The sequence below is a fragment of the Coregonus clupeaformis genome, chromosome 37, assembly GCF_020615455.1.
Source record: "Coregonus clupeaformis isolate EN_2021a chromosome 37, ASM2061545v1, whole genome shotgun sequence".
Taxonomy (NCBI): domain Eukaryota; kingdom Metazoa; phylum Chordata; class Actinopteri; order Salmoniformes; family Salmonidae; genus Coregonus; species Coregonus clupeaformis.
In genome coordinates this window covers 28,201,120-28,218,028 of record NC_059228.1, presented here as the reverse complement: position 1 = coordinate 28,218,028, position 16,909 = coordinate 28,201,120, and the positions used below count along the sequence as shown (strand labels likewise).

Genomic DNA, 16,909 nt, shown 5'->3' with positions numbered 1-16,909 from the left:
TTTTGTGGAATTAAAATGGCACGTGTGTACAGTATATTCGTTATGTAGGCCTATCGTATTTATCACACGGGTAGCCTACAGCATACAGATACAGAGCCTTTGAGGTGAAAATCTGTCAGACAGCGAGCGCTGCTGCTACAGCATCTCAAACAGTAAATGGATAGTCAGGCTTCATCAGTGTCACATCACTTTGCAATGAGCTGGACGCAGTATGCAGTTTGAAACATGAACGTTTTACTACATATTATGAGGCATGTCTTACCTTGCTTCAAAGTAGCCTAGCCAAAATCAGACCATATCTGTGGAGGCAATTATTTTCTGCCAAAGGCACAATCCTAGTCATATTAGCAACCCATGCTAGTTGTTGCATATTAGATCTCCCCTCTTTCTATATTCTGAATGGATATTTTCATCTCTGTCTTATGAAACTGCTCACATGTGCAGTGAGCTTTTGATAGCTGTGTTTTACTGCTAATTGCATTATGGAACAAACATTCGTGCGTAGCATACTGCGCATTGCTGCGCATATAATTTGAAGAAATAATAGTTCATGAACATTTTAAGCTAAAATGTTCTTATCTGTTGCATCAGACTCTTTTTTTTATATGTAGCCTAGGCCTACTGGTTGGATGAATTTGGGGTCTTATCGTCCCACAACTGTCCCACAGTCTGTTTGGAATTGGCTATTTCATTCTCGACAAGCTGACCAATAGAATAGGTCAACTTTTCTACTATGGGGGATAGTAGATTGACACAGGCTAGGGATTTTCCTGTTCGTTACTGATCTTGTTAGCTGGGGAAAAGTAAATGTGGACAGTTATTCTAAAATCTTCACCCAAATCTGAAACCAAGCTGGGAGATAACCAAGCATTTCACATGATTGTTGAAGGTCATCTGTGCTACGAACCCCGTGGCTATAAAAGTCTAGGGTGGATGGTAAAGAGACCCGTAGCATAACTCATGCGAATTTGAATAGTGAAAAGGAACAGTGAGAACAAAATACACTGACAACCAATCCTACCGTCAAACACAAAACGTTTATTTTAAACACACGGTAAACGGTTTGGGGAAAGGGGCTGAGCTGGACCCAAGGAAAACTCCTAAACTGATCCTGCCTGCCTCAAGAACCGCTAGCTTGCTACTAACTATACAAAAATACAGAGGGTGGTCCGCTCAGGCCTAACTAGTGTTTTTAGACAAAGTTTTCCTACGGGTAGTGTATGCCCAAGGGCGACTTGCTAAAAATCCCCTTTTCCCCAGGCACAAACAAACAACATAGGTAAAATGGGGACTAAACAGCAAACGACTGACTAGACAATAGCAAACAAGACACCGCAGTAATACATACTCACATGGAACAGGACAAAGTGAGATGTATGTGCTATGACTATGTGGTGTATGAAGGTAGTCTGTCTATCAAAAAGGTATGTGACAAGAAGTTTGTCTCTGTGTAGCCTAATGTGTGAGAAAGCAAAAAAAAAGAGTCATTGTGAAAAACACAACTGACTGGGTTTTTAAACAAGGGGATGTGTGATGTGATTAGGTAATGAAAACCAGAAACGGGTGGTGCAATCAGGAGGAGTGTCCACTGATTGGTCCACCTCAGCAATCAGCAGATGAACTGATGACTGATAGGTGGGACACACCAACGACCACCAATCAGGAACACAAGGGACACCTGTGATTAGGGCAGAAGTAGGGGAAAAACACAAATTCACATACAGGATACCTGTATCCGTAACATGCTGTCTGGATGGGAGAAGGTTATATCTGCTGCTGCATCCAGGCCAGAACAAGTCAAGTTCTGGTTAGAGCAGTGGTCACCAACCAGTCGGTCGCCAAACATTTCTGTAGAAAAGCCAACGATAAAGCCTTGCGCTACTATAAAAAAAAGAAGAAAAAAGTGCTGTTGGTGGTAGGTGCACTTGATTCAGCTGTCCTGCACGCCGGGTAGGCAAAGTGTTCCCATTTTGAACCATTTAATTTGTCTGAAGGTACAAACTCTGCCTAAACGGCGGACCCAGGAAAGCTAAATCAAGTATGCCTACTGCTGGCCAATCGAATAGCTCAAATCACTGTGCCTACAGCTTCCATGAGCTTCCCCACAGCAAAGTTTGATAGTAGCCTACGTGAGATTTCATAACTTTAAAACCATGACCAGAGAGAGACTGTCAAAGAATACAGTAACGAGCTTCTGTTTTTATGAGTGTGTACGTTTTTTTCAGCAATGTCAACACTGTTTTTATTCAATACTTTTACAAACCATAAAGCATTCTTCTCCCTACTTCCACTTGCGCTACAACCAGCACCGCAGCTGTAATGAATGAGTAGCCATTAACCAATTGTATCGATAGGCCTGTGTTTTTATTATTAGTGGCTAATTGACTCTTTTAATATCGAGGAATAGTTCACTTTCTTTGGTCATAGGAGAACAACATTAATTTGTGCATGAGGTAGAGATAATGCAGTGCTACTCATTCCTACAGAACTGTTTTTATTAGAGTAATGTTGCATAGGCGTACATTTAAGTCATGTTTAAAAATAATTCTGTGCGGTAGATCTTGGCTTGTATTTTGACTCAGAAAAGGTTGGTGAACACAGAGGTGTCACAATGCAGACTAGGGATATGGTGACCTGTGTAGGCTATTTGTATTCTGTGCATTTCTCTCGCTCTCTTTGTGTGTGTGCTTCTGCCCCTGTGTGTGTTTTCATTTTGCATTGTCTAATTCTCTGTCTCTCCCAGTTGACTCTCAGTGCTCTGTGGTGCTGTTTGAAGCGGCCACCTGAGCGGACCAACACAAAAGCAGCTCTCCAGTGTGGTCTCCTTCTCAGCACTACCACAAGCTGTGTGTGTGATTTGCTATGCCTGAGCGCTGTAAGTGTTTTGTGTAGGCCTGTGTGTGTGAGCGCTGTGTGTGAGCGAGTTCTGTGTTAGCGCTGTGCGTGTGCCAAGAGGAAGGCCTTGAACCCTCGCAGCCCCCCAGCTCTGAGAGCTAATTAAGGGATGTTTCCTGCAGCCTGTCTGCTCAGCCCTCTGAATGAGCCTGTTCCTCTATGCACACACACATACTGCCTGGTCTGTCTGTCTGTCTGTGTCTGCTCTGCTCACTGGCCTTCAGCTAGAGACACACAGCCTCACACCCACCAGCCATTCTTAGCTACATACAGCCCTGAACAAAAACAGCATAAGGCCCCATAGTGAATCAGCCTCTGTTTGTGTGTGAATGTGCGTGCATCTTCAGTGCATGTGGGTTCCTCTTTTTGTCTTTTCGTGTCTCCCCCCGGGTCTGTGCATGTGGGGTCCTCCGGGACTTTCTTTGTACACAGTGGAATTGATTTGGGAATGAATTGAGAATGCTGGCAAGAGGAGAAAGGGAGGCCATATAATGAAAGATGGTGAGGGAGAAACTGAAAAGATAGCCGGGGAGAAATTATTCCAAATACATTTTAATTGGGAAGAAGGGAATCCCTTGTTTTGGGAGGTGAGTGAGAGTTCCTCAAACCAAGCCAAGGAGAAGAACATGGAGAGAAAAGGCAAACACTTTTACTACACTCTCAAACACACCAGCCAGTTATATCGAGCCTCAGCGATTGATTGGCTAGCTGTGACAGCCCATTATTGCGACCTGTGCATGGAGGCGAGATGGAGCTGTGAGTCGTGAACAGTGTGAGGACTCTATTGGCTGTGTGTGTGTGTGTGTGTGTGTGTGTGTGTGTGTGTGGTAGCACATCTCGCCTCAAACACCTAGGGGTGCGAGTCATAGGAGGGGAGTGGGTGTACTGTACACTTGCCTGAACAGAGGAAGAGAGCGGTAAATAGTCTGTTTCCTTTGTGGACCTCTAATAGCGCTGGGCCTCAGGAAGCAGTGGGTGACTGTCCCCGACCAATTAAAAAGCTCCCAACCACCTCTCTGAGCGGAGTTGTGGTGGCAGGAGCAAGAGGTGATCCATTATCTGTAAGGTGTTGGAGGTCGCTAAACGGTATCTCTGCCCCCAATGCCCCCCTAGACACTGTCCTCTACTGTAGCGCCTCCCTCACTCTTCTCTTTTTTCTCACTTTCTGCCTTTCGGTCGCATTCAGACAGAGTTTTTGTATCCGTCAGCAACGGATTGAGTCCATTGTTTTTCTAAAGAAGTCGTATGTTGACAGGCGTCTCTCCGTCTACTATTTTAATGTGTGTCTTTTGAAAGTTAACTTTAGAAAACATTTGAATGTAAAGAGATTGCATAAGACATTATTCATGTGTTTTGTCGATTTGTCTTTACGAGCCTTTGTTTTAAATTGCCAATTTATTTAGCAGCCTTCAGCCCTAACCACTGTCAGCCCTTACTGCACAAATACTGATCAGCTGAATTCTCTGTGTGATTACTCTCTGCAGTTGAGCTATTTCTCAGGGTTGTCTATTGTGGTTTAGATGTAATAATAGCAGTATGAGCTGTAGGCTCACGCACACATCCATCAGCAGCATACTTTAATCAAGTGTAACGGTAGCTAGCAAGCTATAGAAGGCATATGTTCCACAGTGCTCAGGCCTATGTCTTTCTGTTTGTGTATCTGTTCCCATGAGCTCATCATTCCTCAGTATGTTGTGTCATACCACCCAGCCTGGGGTCTGAAAGCGTTTACAGTAGTGATGGGGGAAAAACATTGATACGGTTACATATCGGGATATTATTTTTGATGGTATGTCGTATCGTTTTGACAATATCGCAATATTGTTTTTGCTCTACCTGCACCAAAACTCCAGTATTTGTCCTCCAAAGCTTGTTCTGCATCTTCTTTTTAAATAGGGAGCCAATAGGTTTTCTGCACTTTTATTTACATGACTGATCAAAACTTGTTTTCTTGTGTCTCTCTCTTGTCCGTCTGCAGCAGACATATGGTGAGAAATATGTTTGGAACATCGAATTGCAATAAAATCGAAGTATCGAATCACAATACATATATTTTCGGCACCTAAGTATCGTGAGGTCCCTGGCAATTCCCAGCTCTACTTTACATTGCTGGGCCTTTGTCCACCACTCCCAGTGATCTGGACCCTCTGACCTCTCTTGTTCCTCCCCAGGGGACAGGGGACGTGGAGATTGATGTGGCCCCAAAAGGTTGGCCAGTGTGTGTTGCTGCTAATGCCATATCACTAGTGTTTGTCGCCACACTGTACACCCCCACAGGCAGCCATGGACCCCTAGACACATCCTAGGTCACCTTTGCCTTTTGTGTGTGTGGGGTGAACGGCTCATAGATCTGCGTGCCTAAGGGGAACGTCTACCCGGAAATTCAACCTCTACCCTAAGTCAGGCTCCAAGCCTCCACCCCTCAACCATGTGTTTTAAATGCAGGAAAAAAAACATTGAGGCAGACAGAATGAATAGAAGCAGCAGAAGAGAAGTGGTCAGAGGGGAGGATACAGTAGTAAGTGGACAGAGTGGGATTTAGTGGGAAGCAGCCTGAGATGTTTGGCCAATAGAGAACAGTCCCATCCAAGCTGTTGTTAAGCCTGCAGCCATTGATTAAGACCGCTAATCAGATGAATGAGAGAAAGATGTTGAGGAGGGCAGGCTGAATCTAATGCTGTGGGAGAGATGAAATGAGGATGTCATGCTCTGCGTGTGTGTGTGTGTGTGATGTGACTCATCGGTGTGAGAACCCAGGGTGAGATCTGAGACACTCTGGCAACATCTCCCGTGCTAATGCCATACCACAGTATACACTGCATGGTATATACAAACACACTACGCTCACACTAAAAGCAAACTATTTTAACGTCAGTTCACACACACTACAAAAACGGATTACTAGCATCATGATAACGCACAGACTACAGTACATACCACAACATCCAGTACACAGGGACACTTGTGCACCCGCTCATATAATTATGCTCATATTACAATGCACCAATAGTCATTTATAACACACACACACACTGTCTGGCTGTGTGTTTTGGAGTGGGAGGCAGGGCTAGGAAGAGGAGAGAAGGTTGAGTCAGACAGCAGTGCTGAGGCAGGTAGGTGCATAGGGGACAGTGGGAGGCCCTGTATCCCTGTGCTCTGGAGCAGCCAAAGGCAAGCTATCGATCCAGCCGCCTACTGGGACCAGTGGACCAGGTCGAGATGGGCCTGGAACTGTGACCGCTGACCGCCGCTCTACCCACCTCTCCTGGCCGTCCCAGGGGGTTGGTGGGGGTTGCCGGGGCGGGGTTAGGGGCCAGGCCCTCCCTCCTCTAGCAGTCCTAAATTACTCTAGCCCTGCTCATCCGGGTCACTGCTTCCCACACTGGAGGGGAACTGGGAACACAGTGTACAATACTATTCCCTCAAGACTGGAGCCGCTCAGCTTCTAAACGCACTCACTCATGCAGGCATAGACAGCGATAGATCTAGAGGCACACACAGAGAGATTTAATTGCATTTGCAGGAAGAGCCTGTTTTATTCACTTTGGCTATTGATGTATAGTGAGCTTGGGAGATGGAGGGGGAACGAGAGGCACATAGCTGCTATCTGAAATACACAAATATAGAACACACCTGGGACATAAACAGTATGCATATTTACACACGCAGACACACAAACACACATTCACTCATACTGTATGTGCATGCACACACACTCCCAACAGACGCACTTCCAAACACCACACGCACAAACTGACACAGTGTTGACCCTGCCGCTTTTCCGCTTGGATTATAGCCTTGGCCTGCTCTCTGAGACCGCACTGCTTCCTCAGTACTGGCTGCCAGACAAAGACACACACAGACATACTGCAACCAGGGCTTCCACCTCACCCCTATGCCAAGGCCAATGGCAATGCCCACAACCCTACCTTTCATCTTCAACCAAACCCCAGTGACTATACATGAGGCTTAATCTACTAATATCCTGCATAGGGTAATGTAATTTATTTCCTCCTTGATTCCTATTTTGGCTTCTATTGCATTATTATTGTCGAGGTGATGAAATGGGCTATTTATGATTAGTGTAGTGGTGGTAGTAGTAGTTTTTTTTTTTTTTTTTTTTTGAAGGCCGGTGATTTACGTATTTACATTGCTCTATGTATGCACTGTTGATTTAGCCCTAATCCAGTTCCCCCAGAGCGTGTTTGCTGGAGGCCATTTGAAAACGTGGCAGCAGCAGGCCTGGTAGCAGCAGGCCTAGCCACAAGTCGGGGTCAGTGATGTCATTAAAACGCAACTCCTGCCAGACAGGTGGTCATGTTAACCCCCTCCCTTTTGAATGTTGATATAGGCACGCACTCACACACATTCGCGTTTGTGTGTGTACACACACGGTGGGTGGCCTTGTGTGGCTCCTCCACCGGCCGTGCAGATGCAGGGGTTTATTATATAAACACCAATGGCGTTGCGTGTGGGAATGGAACGTGGCGGAGGTAGAAGGAACACAGCAGAATCCTATAGAATAACAACAACACACACTCCCTGTGTTTGGCTGCTGGGATTCCCTGAACCTAATTTTTGTCATGTGCTTTCTCAGCTGGCGCTTGTATTGGTTCAATCCAATGACTGTATATATGAATGGACAAAGTCATCGATCACGTGACGCCATTCATTTCTATGTTAAGACTCAATAGCGTGTTGAAGCCAGTTAAGATGGTGTTTCATGGAGACATAACATGCTTAGTTTGAGCTACTCTTGGAAGTAGCGTTGCAGGCTAGCTCAGTGCTGGCCATAATACTGTTAAATGGCTATCTACTGCTCTCCCTCTCCTACAGACTATCCACACTGACTCTATGCCCATCCACTGGTCTCTACCCACTCATACACAACCAACGCTGCTGCTAAAATTATTATTGATTAGATTTATTACTCCATTACACTGCTGTCCATTGATTATTGATTTCAATTACCATTATTAGTATATCTATTTATCCTGCTACTGGTCACAAGTACTGTTTACAACATATCTATTACTATATTACCATAAGTATTTATATATTCCTGCTACCAGTCACTTTTTGTGTATAAACCCACCTCAACCACTCCAGGACACCTGCACATTGAATTCTCGTGTTTCTAACTCGCATAATTATTATTATCACTGCATTGTTGGGGGAAAAGCTCTCAAGGTAAGAATTTGACTGTACTGTTTTACACCTGTTGTATCCTGTGCACGGGGTGAATATACTTTGAAACTTGCTGCCCCCTCTCATTGAGTAACTCGAGTTGAAGGCCGACCGGGGTACTGTAGGCTGCCATTCGCAACTAAATTATCCTAATAACTTATGTGTGCGATTTTAAAATAATCTGTTCAAGGACATACTGTACATCAGGTGTATTAGAACCAATTATTGGCACCATGATTGTCTTCAAAACATTTTTTTATTTACATGAAGATTCACCACGAAGATTGCCATTTTTCCATTCACTATAATGGAGGATCCTGTTTTCTGCTTACAATGTCTGCAGTACTGTGGTCGGCCTTGAATTTCCGTGGCTTCAATGAGAGGGGGCAGTCATTCTCCCCTGGTTCAATCTCCCCCCTCATCACTCCAGGGCCGCTCTCTCCCTGCCAGGTTAAATATACTCCTGATTCCCTTGATTCCCTCTCTCCCTCCCTCCACGGTTTCCTCCTTCCCTCCTTATCTCCAGCCGGCTGCCCTTGTTTGCATGGCACCCCTCCATGGGGAGATTACTGGGGCCCCGTGGTTTTGACGTAGCGCACCGGGTAACAGTGTAAATATTGTGACATGTTTTTCCCCAAGCCGAACGGCACGTCAAGGCTACCACCTGTGGGCCCGCTACGATTCTCTCTCTCTCTCTCTCTCTCTCTCTCCTCTGTCACCGCGCCAGAACGCCAGTGCTCCACTGTGCCGCAACGGATGGCCTACCTAATGAAGTGCCATCTTTAATCTTTAAATATTTATTCTGCTTTAATGAGGGAGATTATCTTTTAATATTTTTCTCTCTGGGAGGCTGATGGAGAGAGGATTTTTTTTTTCCTCCTCTGTCTGAGGCAACGAGCAGTCTTTGTGTCCTCTTCTGTCCCCTCAACTAAGACCCTGGTCACAGACTTAATGTAGATATTTTTAGCTCTCCATCTGACTAACAAAGCCATGCCCGTCAGTGCTGTGTGTTTGCATTGCTTTCCAGGAACTGTCAAGCTATTACGTTAAATGACAGGACGGAGAGACAGTTTCCTACATGAATTTGCTGGTCAAAGATAATCAAGTTAAACTAAGTCACCATACATGGAAAGCCCTCAACAAAAGCTTACTCCTCTGTCTATTTCTGTCTGCCTGTCTATCAGGCTGAAATGGGAAATTCATTTGACTATAACAGTTTTGGCTCAAACAGCAGTCCGTGTTATGTTCTACTCATAAATCCAATAGAGCGTTGTTATTCAGGAAGAGATAATGATCAGAATGGTTGGAGCATTGTGCAGGCAGCTCAGTAAGTGGGTTTTCTATTAACTCCATTTATCAACTATCATTTCCTTTAGATGATGACATTGGCTGTTTTATTACCGTGCTCTCATTGTGAATATATTGTAGTTGAACATTAGCTGAGGTTTATTGTCAATTCATTTACAAGTGATAGGTACTTTTGTTTTAGCTAGATTACCACTTTTTTACTTTCATGGGCTAGTGTAGCACCCTTGGGGCAGGTTTCCCAGACACAGATTAAGCCTCGATCTAAAAAGCATGCTCAATGGAATATCTCTATTGCGATTGCCCTTTAGTCCAGGACAAGGTATAATCTGTATCTGGGAAACCGGCCCAGTTTTAACGCCCCTAAGTTTAAACGATCATCTACTACCATCGACTCCATGCCTGGCCTACAGTTAAAGAGAAGATATCCACAGTGGTTAAAGCCAGACAACAAACTCCATGGCAACGAAGGAGAAAACTCTTCTTTCTTAGAAAATATACCCAGTGAAAAGAGAGGTTTGTCTGAGTCCAGAACACTACATTGAGGTATAGTGCTGAGTGATTAACTGAACATTTAATTTAAAGAAACATAGTAATTAACTTCAATGACCATAATCCATTGCAAGCCTACTTGTCCGGTCTGTGTTTCTTTTATGCCTGCTATGTAAAAGTGACAGAAGTGATTAATAGTTGGTATTCAGCAGTCATGAAAGTATGCCTTATTTACTTTGAAGCACAACTAAAATAGTGACTTTGTCTGACAGAATAGGCAGCAGCTCTAGAGATAAAGACTTGGAATGAAATAATAAAGTCATCAAATAATGTAATATACACAACAACTGAAATATTTTATTATTAAAGTAATGTGAAAAAATGATGGTTAATAAGTGATAAGCAGTAATGGGCAGTCACTACCATCATGGGACATGTATTAATTGTTGTATTCTGTGTTACAGCATTCAACCCACATAATGCATAGTGCATTTAAACACTCACACCAGTAGAAATCCACTTTTTCGAGCTGAAAGACGATGGCCAGAACATACCCATGATGTTGCACAACGATGTAAGTCAATGAGTCATCGTTTTAGTCAAAGTATAATATATGTGGGCTTGAAGTGCCAAATCCGAATGTGTGACTTCGGATGTTTCTGTGAGTCTTACATGTATTTTCCTATGAGGTGACGTGCAAATTATTTTCCGTCTACATTTCGTTTTCATGGCTGGGTTTTATTTCAATGTTACCCCCCACCAGCATGGCAATGTTTATTAAACAGACGCACCTGCTGCAAAGTTCCTCCTATTCACGTGTCGTCTGAGAGCCAAACAACTTTTCTCTGTAGCCTACACTTGGGTTTCTACTAGAAAAAACGGCCACAAAGTAAAAGTTGTCTATTTCGTACAAATTCATGAAAACAACAAATGTATTTAAGGTTAGGCTAAGGTTAGCAGTGTGGTTAGGGTTAAGGTGGAGTTTGGTTTCAAATCACATTCTAATAAGAGAACATGTAGAAATAGACGTGGTTTATGTGGCTGTGTTAACTAGTGACTACTTGGCCGCCTTGCCATGGAGCAAATTAAAGTAGGTGCAAACTGTTTTTGCACCTCCCCTTTTTTTACCAGCAAATTATCATAATCCATTGGATAATTTGTCAAATTTCACCAATTTTTTGCTAGTCTGCATAAAAAACGATATGATTGCATTTTAGAACCCCGCCCCCAAATTCGTTTTGAATGGCTTGGTGACCCGGGTTGTGCAGGGTATGCTCATTTTCAACCATTCCATTCACCCTAAAAAGAAATCTCCACCCACCCGTGGCACCGGGCCATGCAAAATGAACTCGCCCATTGCTTCAATACACGCTCCAAACTATTCAATATTTATAAACACACTCCAAACCTATCCATATTACCGGAGCTTGTATTCTTTCTATTTCTGTGGCGGATTCGCGGCTGCTATTGATACAGTATATAGCTAGCTAGCTTGCTGAAATGATAACAGAGAGAACAAAGTATATAGACATTTACATTTTCGTCATTTAGCAGACGCTCTTATCCAGAGCGACTTACAAATTAAGCTATTTGATCACGTCTGTGTGCATGTCCAAGTAATAATTTAGTCTGGAGTCAGACAAACGTCAACCCTCAACATGTCAACAGCTCGTATAGGCACGGTTTAGCTGAGACTCATCTCTTGACAGGTAGGCTGGTAGTCTTTTTCTGAAATGATTTTCATCTGGCTTAGCATGCTAGCTTGTTACGCTGACAGCTGTCAGTGTCCCATTTTTGTTATTTCTCTGCTACACATGGAAATCACCACAATGTTCCCACCCCAAATTCCTGAATAAATATTAGCAGCCTGCTTCAGTCTTCGAGGTGGAACCTAAATGAGAATTTCCGCTCTAGGACAGGAATTACTTGAATAGGTGTGGCAACTTCCTCTGAGGTGGGCCTTTAATGTAAAAATAAATAAATAATCGGAATCGAAAACCGTGTTTTAAAAAAATAGAATCTAACCGAAACCACCTCAAAAGCGCTAATCGCTCAGCACTACTGTGGTATGAGGTCCATCTACCCTCGTATTAATTCATAATCCGCTACACTAACACACACAAAGTTCAGCTTTCATGTACACTGGGAGAAACCAGCAGATCTGTTGCTCTTGTCTTTGCTGAACAACCTTGTTCTGAGATCACTCGTCAGCAAGGAACAAACATGCAGAGAAATACAACACTCTCCTTCCTGCTTGTTTCATGTTGGGTGACAGCGTGTCTCAGTCTACCGGCGTGCTGTTCTGTTGGAACCCCTTGGGGGGGACGTATGGATGGAGGGAAGAGAGAAGAGGGGCCATTGCCTCCCGGAATTTGATGGTCAGCATTCCGCTGCTTGGGCTTTTGGGTGCGTGACCCCCGGGGTCTGAACAGAGGAGGGTTGGAGAGGGGGAGGACTTCATGTTTTCCTTTCTTCCCTTTGTTCCGTCTACTTTTTTGGTTCAGAGAGCAAACACAGCGGTTGTCGTCCCTCTTGGTATTCCAGTAGACGGACAAGCATCTGATCAACGCAATAGGCGTCTGGATCCAAGCGACCAGCTTGGAAGTCAGTCCTTTTGGCAAGGTGAATTACACACGCATACACAGTTTCTCTCAATGAAGCTGATTCGATTCGCACAAGTAGCATAACATTTAGAATGGAGATAATTTAAGCTAAACATTCATGTTCACCTATCCAGTCAAATTAGTTAATTGTTTAATCCAGAGTCTCCAAGAGCAGCAGCCTCCCACCAACACTTCCTGTTGCACTCAGTCTTGCCATTGGTCCTCACATAATGCAGTTTGAGGCTTAGCTCTTCTGAACTTTCTCTATTAGAACTCCTCTCTACACCCTCTAGTCACTGTAAGTGTTGGATGGAGAGGTCATAGTTCAGACTGACCATGAGGCAGCACACCTGTGGGTGAATGAGTAAGTGACCCCTGGGGGCCAAAGCAACAGTCCCCTGCCCCTCTCTCCTGTTGCGTCAAAGGAGCCCAGGCACTGTGTTACTGCTGCGGGTCTATCTCCCCCTGTTGGTGGGTTCTTGCACTGTATATACTGGCATGGAAGGATGAAGTTGCCTTTCCAGACAATGATCTAAGGCCAGCATTGCATTTCCCCCCTAATGGTTAAAGTTATGATTGGGGGTAGGGTAATCTGATCCTAGACCTGTGCCTTAGGTCAACTCCTGGGTGGAATGTGAGGCACCAGCCGAAACAACAGCCTCCCACCAGGCCCTCTGGTATACCATAGCCTCAAGTCAGGGGTCAGTCGAGTGGCGTGGACAGGATGCATGCTGGTCCTTAAGAGATTGGTTGTCAATAAATGATTTGTGTTGTGTGGCTGTGTGTGTGCATAAGATGGAGCCCTATTCGTTATCATGCAATCTTGCAGCATTCTTGAACCCTCTTTCTGATAACCTCAGTTATCGTTAGATCTATACGGTAATTCCCTCTGCCCTATGCTACCCTGTGGTGTCTCTCCTCCTCTAGAAACACATGGCTGCACTCTTTCCAAATATAGACTAAAGAAAATGAAATAATTTAACTAACACAGTTAATGACAGGGCATCTGTCTGGCAACTGTCTTGTTTGGCCTGTGTGATTGAAGTGTTATCAGGGACTTTCCAACCCGGGAACCCATCTGGTCCTGTGATAGAGGTCGTCTGATTCCCCTCATTTCCACTCATTATCTGCATGCCATTTTATATACTGTGGCTTCTATAGTCAGAAAGGAGTTAAATGAAGGAGAGGGTTTGAGAGAGAAAGGCTTACCTTTCTTTCAGGGAAAAATCTGTCTGTGGGATTTATGTTCCAGATGGCCGCTCGTTTAGGAAGAGGTTGTTCAATTGTTTGTTTTTGATTCCCAATATACTCTCTTGTTCTCTCATTCTCGCGGAATCACACACACACACACACACACACACACACACACACACACACACACACACACACACACACACACACACACACACACTGAGTGTACAAAACATTAAGAACACCTTCCTCCTCTTTTGACCTTAGAACAGCCTCAATTTGTCAGGGCATGGACTCTACAAGGTGTCAAAAGCATTCCACAGCATTCTCAATGCTTAACAATCCTTCTTTAACCTGTCTCCTCCCCTTCATCTACACTGATTGAAGTGGATTTAACAAGTGACATCAATAAGGGATCATAGCTTTCACCTGGTCAGTCTATGTCATGAAAAGAGCGGGTGTTCTTAATGTTTTGTACATTCAGTGTGTGCGCACACACCTTAAAGAGCGAACCCTGCCCGCCCCTCACATGCCACCCCAGCTTCCGCATGTGTGTGTGTCTGCTGATCCAGTCGGCATCAGGGTGGGGGTCTGTTTAGTCCTCCCTCCCCTGTGTAGCCAGACTGGCTCGGGGTGAGGAGGGGGGCCTAAAGCGGTCAAAGCCTGCTCCTCCAGCTGTCAGCAGCCCGAGCGTTTAGGCTTCATAAGCTGCTCAGGGCCATAGCCCCAGGGCCACTACTACTAACTACTGACAGGAGGGAGCTGGAGGGGAGCGTTCTCTATAAACTATTATACAAGGAGATGCAGGAGGAGAGGAGCAGGAAGCTAGATGAATCGGATCGGCCTTGGTGTGAAATGGTCAGTGACCAGCTGACTTCCCTCTCCTCCACATCGTTGGGCTTAATCGTCCTGGCCCTGGTCTCGGGGCCGGTTTCTGTCTTAAATGTCAGCTGTAAAATCTGTCAGATTCACTGGGACTGGGAGCCCTGTGGGACTCTGAGTGTTTGACCCTGAAAACAACCCTGTCTCTTTCCGTCTTGCTCTCTCTTACCCAAAGGCCCGTATGTGTGGAATGGGAGTATGCCTGGGCATAAGTAGATGTAGATACACTGAACACCCACTCTTTAGACGGGAAAATCTCAGCACTGCATTCACGTATTCTCTCTGCTCTCTCCCTCACAGGTCTCCCTGCCTGACCGACCTCGTCAGATAAGACCGACACACCAGTTTTCAGGTGAGACCTCTCTGCTTCCTCCTGTCTTAACACCACCTCAAACCTACCACCCATTATTTACCTCTGTTTACCGCCCACCCCCAGAGTCTCATTCAAGTCTGTCAGAGCCTAGTCATTAAAAGCCAAACCCACAACCCAGGCGTTGCAAGCGCCATGCTCTACCAACTGAGCTACAGGATGCCTTTCCTTCAGTAGCCCTCTCTACCCTGTGCCTCCTCCCCACCTATCCACCTAGCTTCTGTACCCCTGTGGGAGGAGGTGGAGGACCCTGTGTGTTGTGATTTGTCTCCCAATGCCCCCCCCCGTTCACAGAGGATGATGGATTGGATCTGCGGTGAGGGAGGAGGTCCGCTCCAGGGCGCCACGTCTTTGAGTGGTTCTGGGAGGTTTGAGCGGAAGCACCATGAGGGTTCCTCAGGGGGGTCTTGGTCAAGACCTTTCTCTAGCCTGGCTGATGTTCTTGCTCATCTTTCTCTTTCTCACTCCTCATTGTCCAGTCTGTATTGTAGTCGTCTGTCTGTCTGTCTGTCTGTCTGCCTGTCTGTATGTCTGTCTGTCTGTCTGTCGCTGTCTGTGTGTCTCTGTCTGTCTCTATGTCTGTCTGTCTGTCTCTATCTCTCTGTCTGTCTGTCTGTCGCTGTCTGTGTGTCTGTCTGTCGCTGTCTGTCTGTGTCTGTCGCTGTCTGTCTGTGTCTGTCGCTCGCTGTCTGTCACTGTCTGCGTGTCTCTATCTGTCTGTCTGTCTGTCTCTATCTCTATCTGTCTGTCTGTCGCTGTGTGTGTGTGTGTGTTCATCTCCCTCTGTTTCTCTCTGTCAAGGTGCCTTTGCTAAAGCCGAGGCTTAGTTAGTACTTCTGAGAGAAAAATGATCCTTTAAGTGCTTTCCCAGGAAATGTAGCATGGCGGCACGGTTGACATTGATCATGTCAGGGAAACTTTGATAGAAAGCGGTATCCTGTTTATGATGCCGTGCGGTGAGTGTCTGTATGGGCTTGGGACTCGATTTGTCCGTTTTTTTTCTTCTAACGAGCTGATATGGACTGCTTGTTTTGCTCTTTGCAGTTAACCACATATTTGCACTGTAGCGCCATGTTGGCCTCCTCCAGTTCCCCCATAGTGATAAATGATCCAGCCAGCCTGCAGGGACTGAGACACTGTTTCACTGCTGCTGTATCATAGTCATAGAGCCACTGAGCTAGTCTCGTGACCTGGTCCGGTCCCAGAGGGCTCAGTGGAATCAACCCAGCCCACTGCAGGTGGAATGCATTGTCTTAATTTTCCACTGGCTCCCATGTAAGGCAGGTGTTGTGCTGGAGATATTTCCCAGTTTACTAACACACTGACAGTGCGCAGCTCTCACGACATTGAGTTCCCTGACCCCCGCCGTACCTGCATCTGTGTGGGAATTGCCACAACCGTAAACAAAATCTTAATGGCTCTGCAGCATTGGCCCACATTTGAGATCGTGAACCCCCGTACCCCCAGCCACCCACACAGCCATATAATAATTCACATTTAAGGTCAGAGTTTTCCTTCCACACCTGTAACGCTATCTTTGAGGAGGAATGGAGCACGTGGAGGTTATGGCGCAGCTATTTTGGGCTCCATGAGAAAAAGTGCTCATGACACACAGAGGGCTTTGGGGATGGCCTGGTTTTGAGTTTGGGGAGGGGACCTGATGGAAAAACCATAAGGCTGCAATCTTTAGACCATATGGAAGCATCATCAAATCTGACCCTGCCGCATGGTTGTGTTCTGACTCCTTCTCTGTAGGGTTTTGGCCACTGTCGGCACAGAGACACTGTGTACCCACAGGGAACAACTCAGTCTGACAGGCAGTTTCACCAGCAAGGTTTTATAGCTGCCTTTTGTTTTATGATGCTGTTAGCTGAGCAGTTTTGCAAAGTGCAAAAAAATTATTATTGTATGTCCAAGACAAATGTCAAGTTAACATTTATTTTACTTTTAATTGAATTGTCTTTGTTTGCCTTCTATTTCTGTT

At 45.2% G+C, this 16,909-nt stretch overlaps 1 protein-coding gene across 6 annotated transcripts in view; it reads left to right on the top strand.

Annotated features, from left to right (window-relative positions):
* The window catches only part of LOC121553513 (bifunctional heparan sulfate N-deacetylase/N-sulfotransferase 2), a 175,234-nt gene that overhangs the window by 135,824 nt on the left and 22,501 nt on the right, over positions 1-16,909 (top strand). For 3 of the 6 annotated variants that reach the window (XM_041866665.2, XM_041866663.2, XM_041866664.2), the window contains exon 4: positions 14,856-14,907. The gene's annotated coding sequence lies outside the window, so the exon portion shown is untranslated. Of the gene's footprint in view, positions 1-2,743; positions 2,876-10,343; positions 10,454-14,855; positions 14,908-16,909 lie in introns of all 6 variants that reach the window. The other 3 variants (XM_045211600.1, XM_045211599.1, XM_041866666.2) reach the window with 2 other exon arrangements.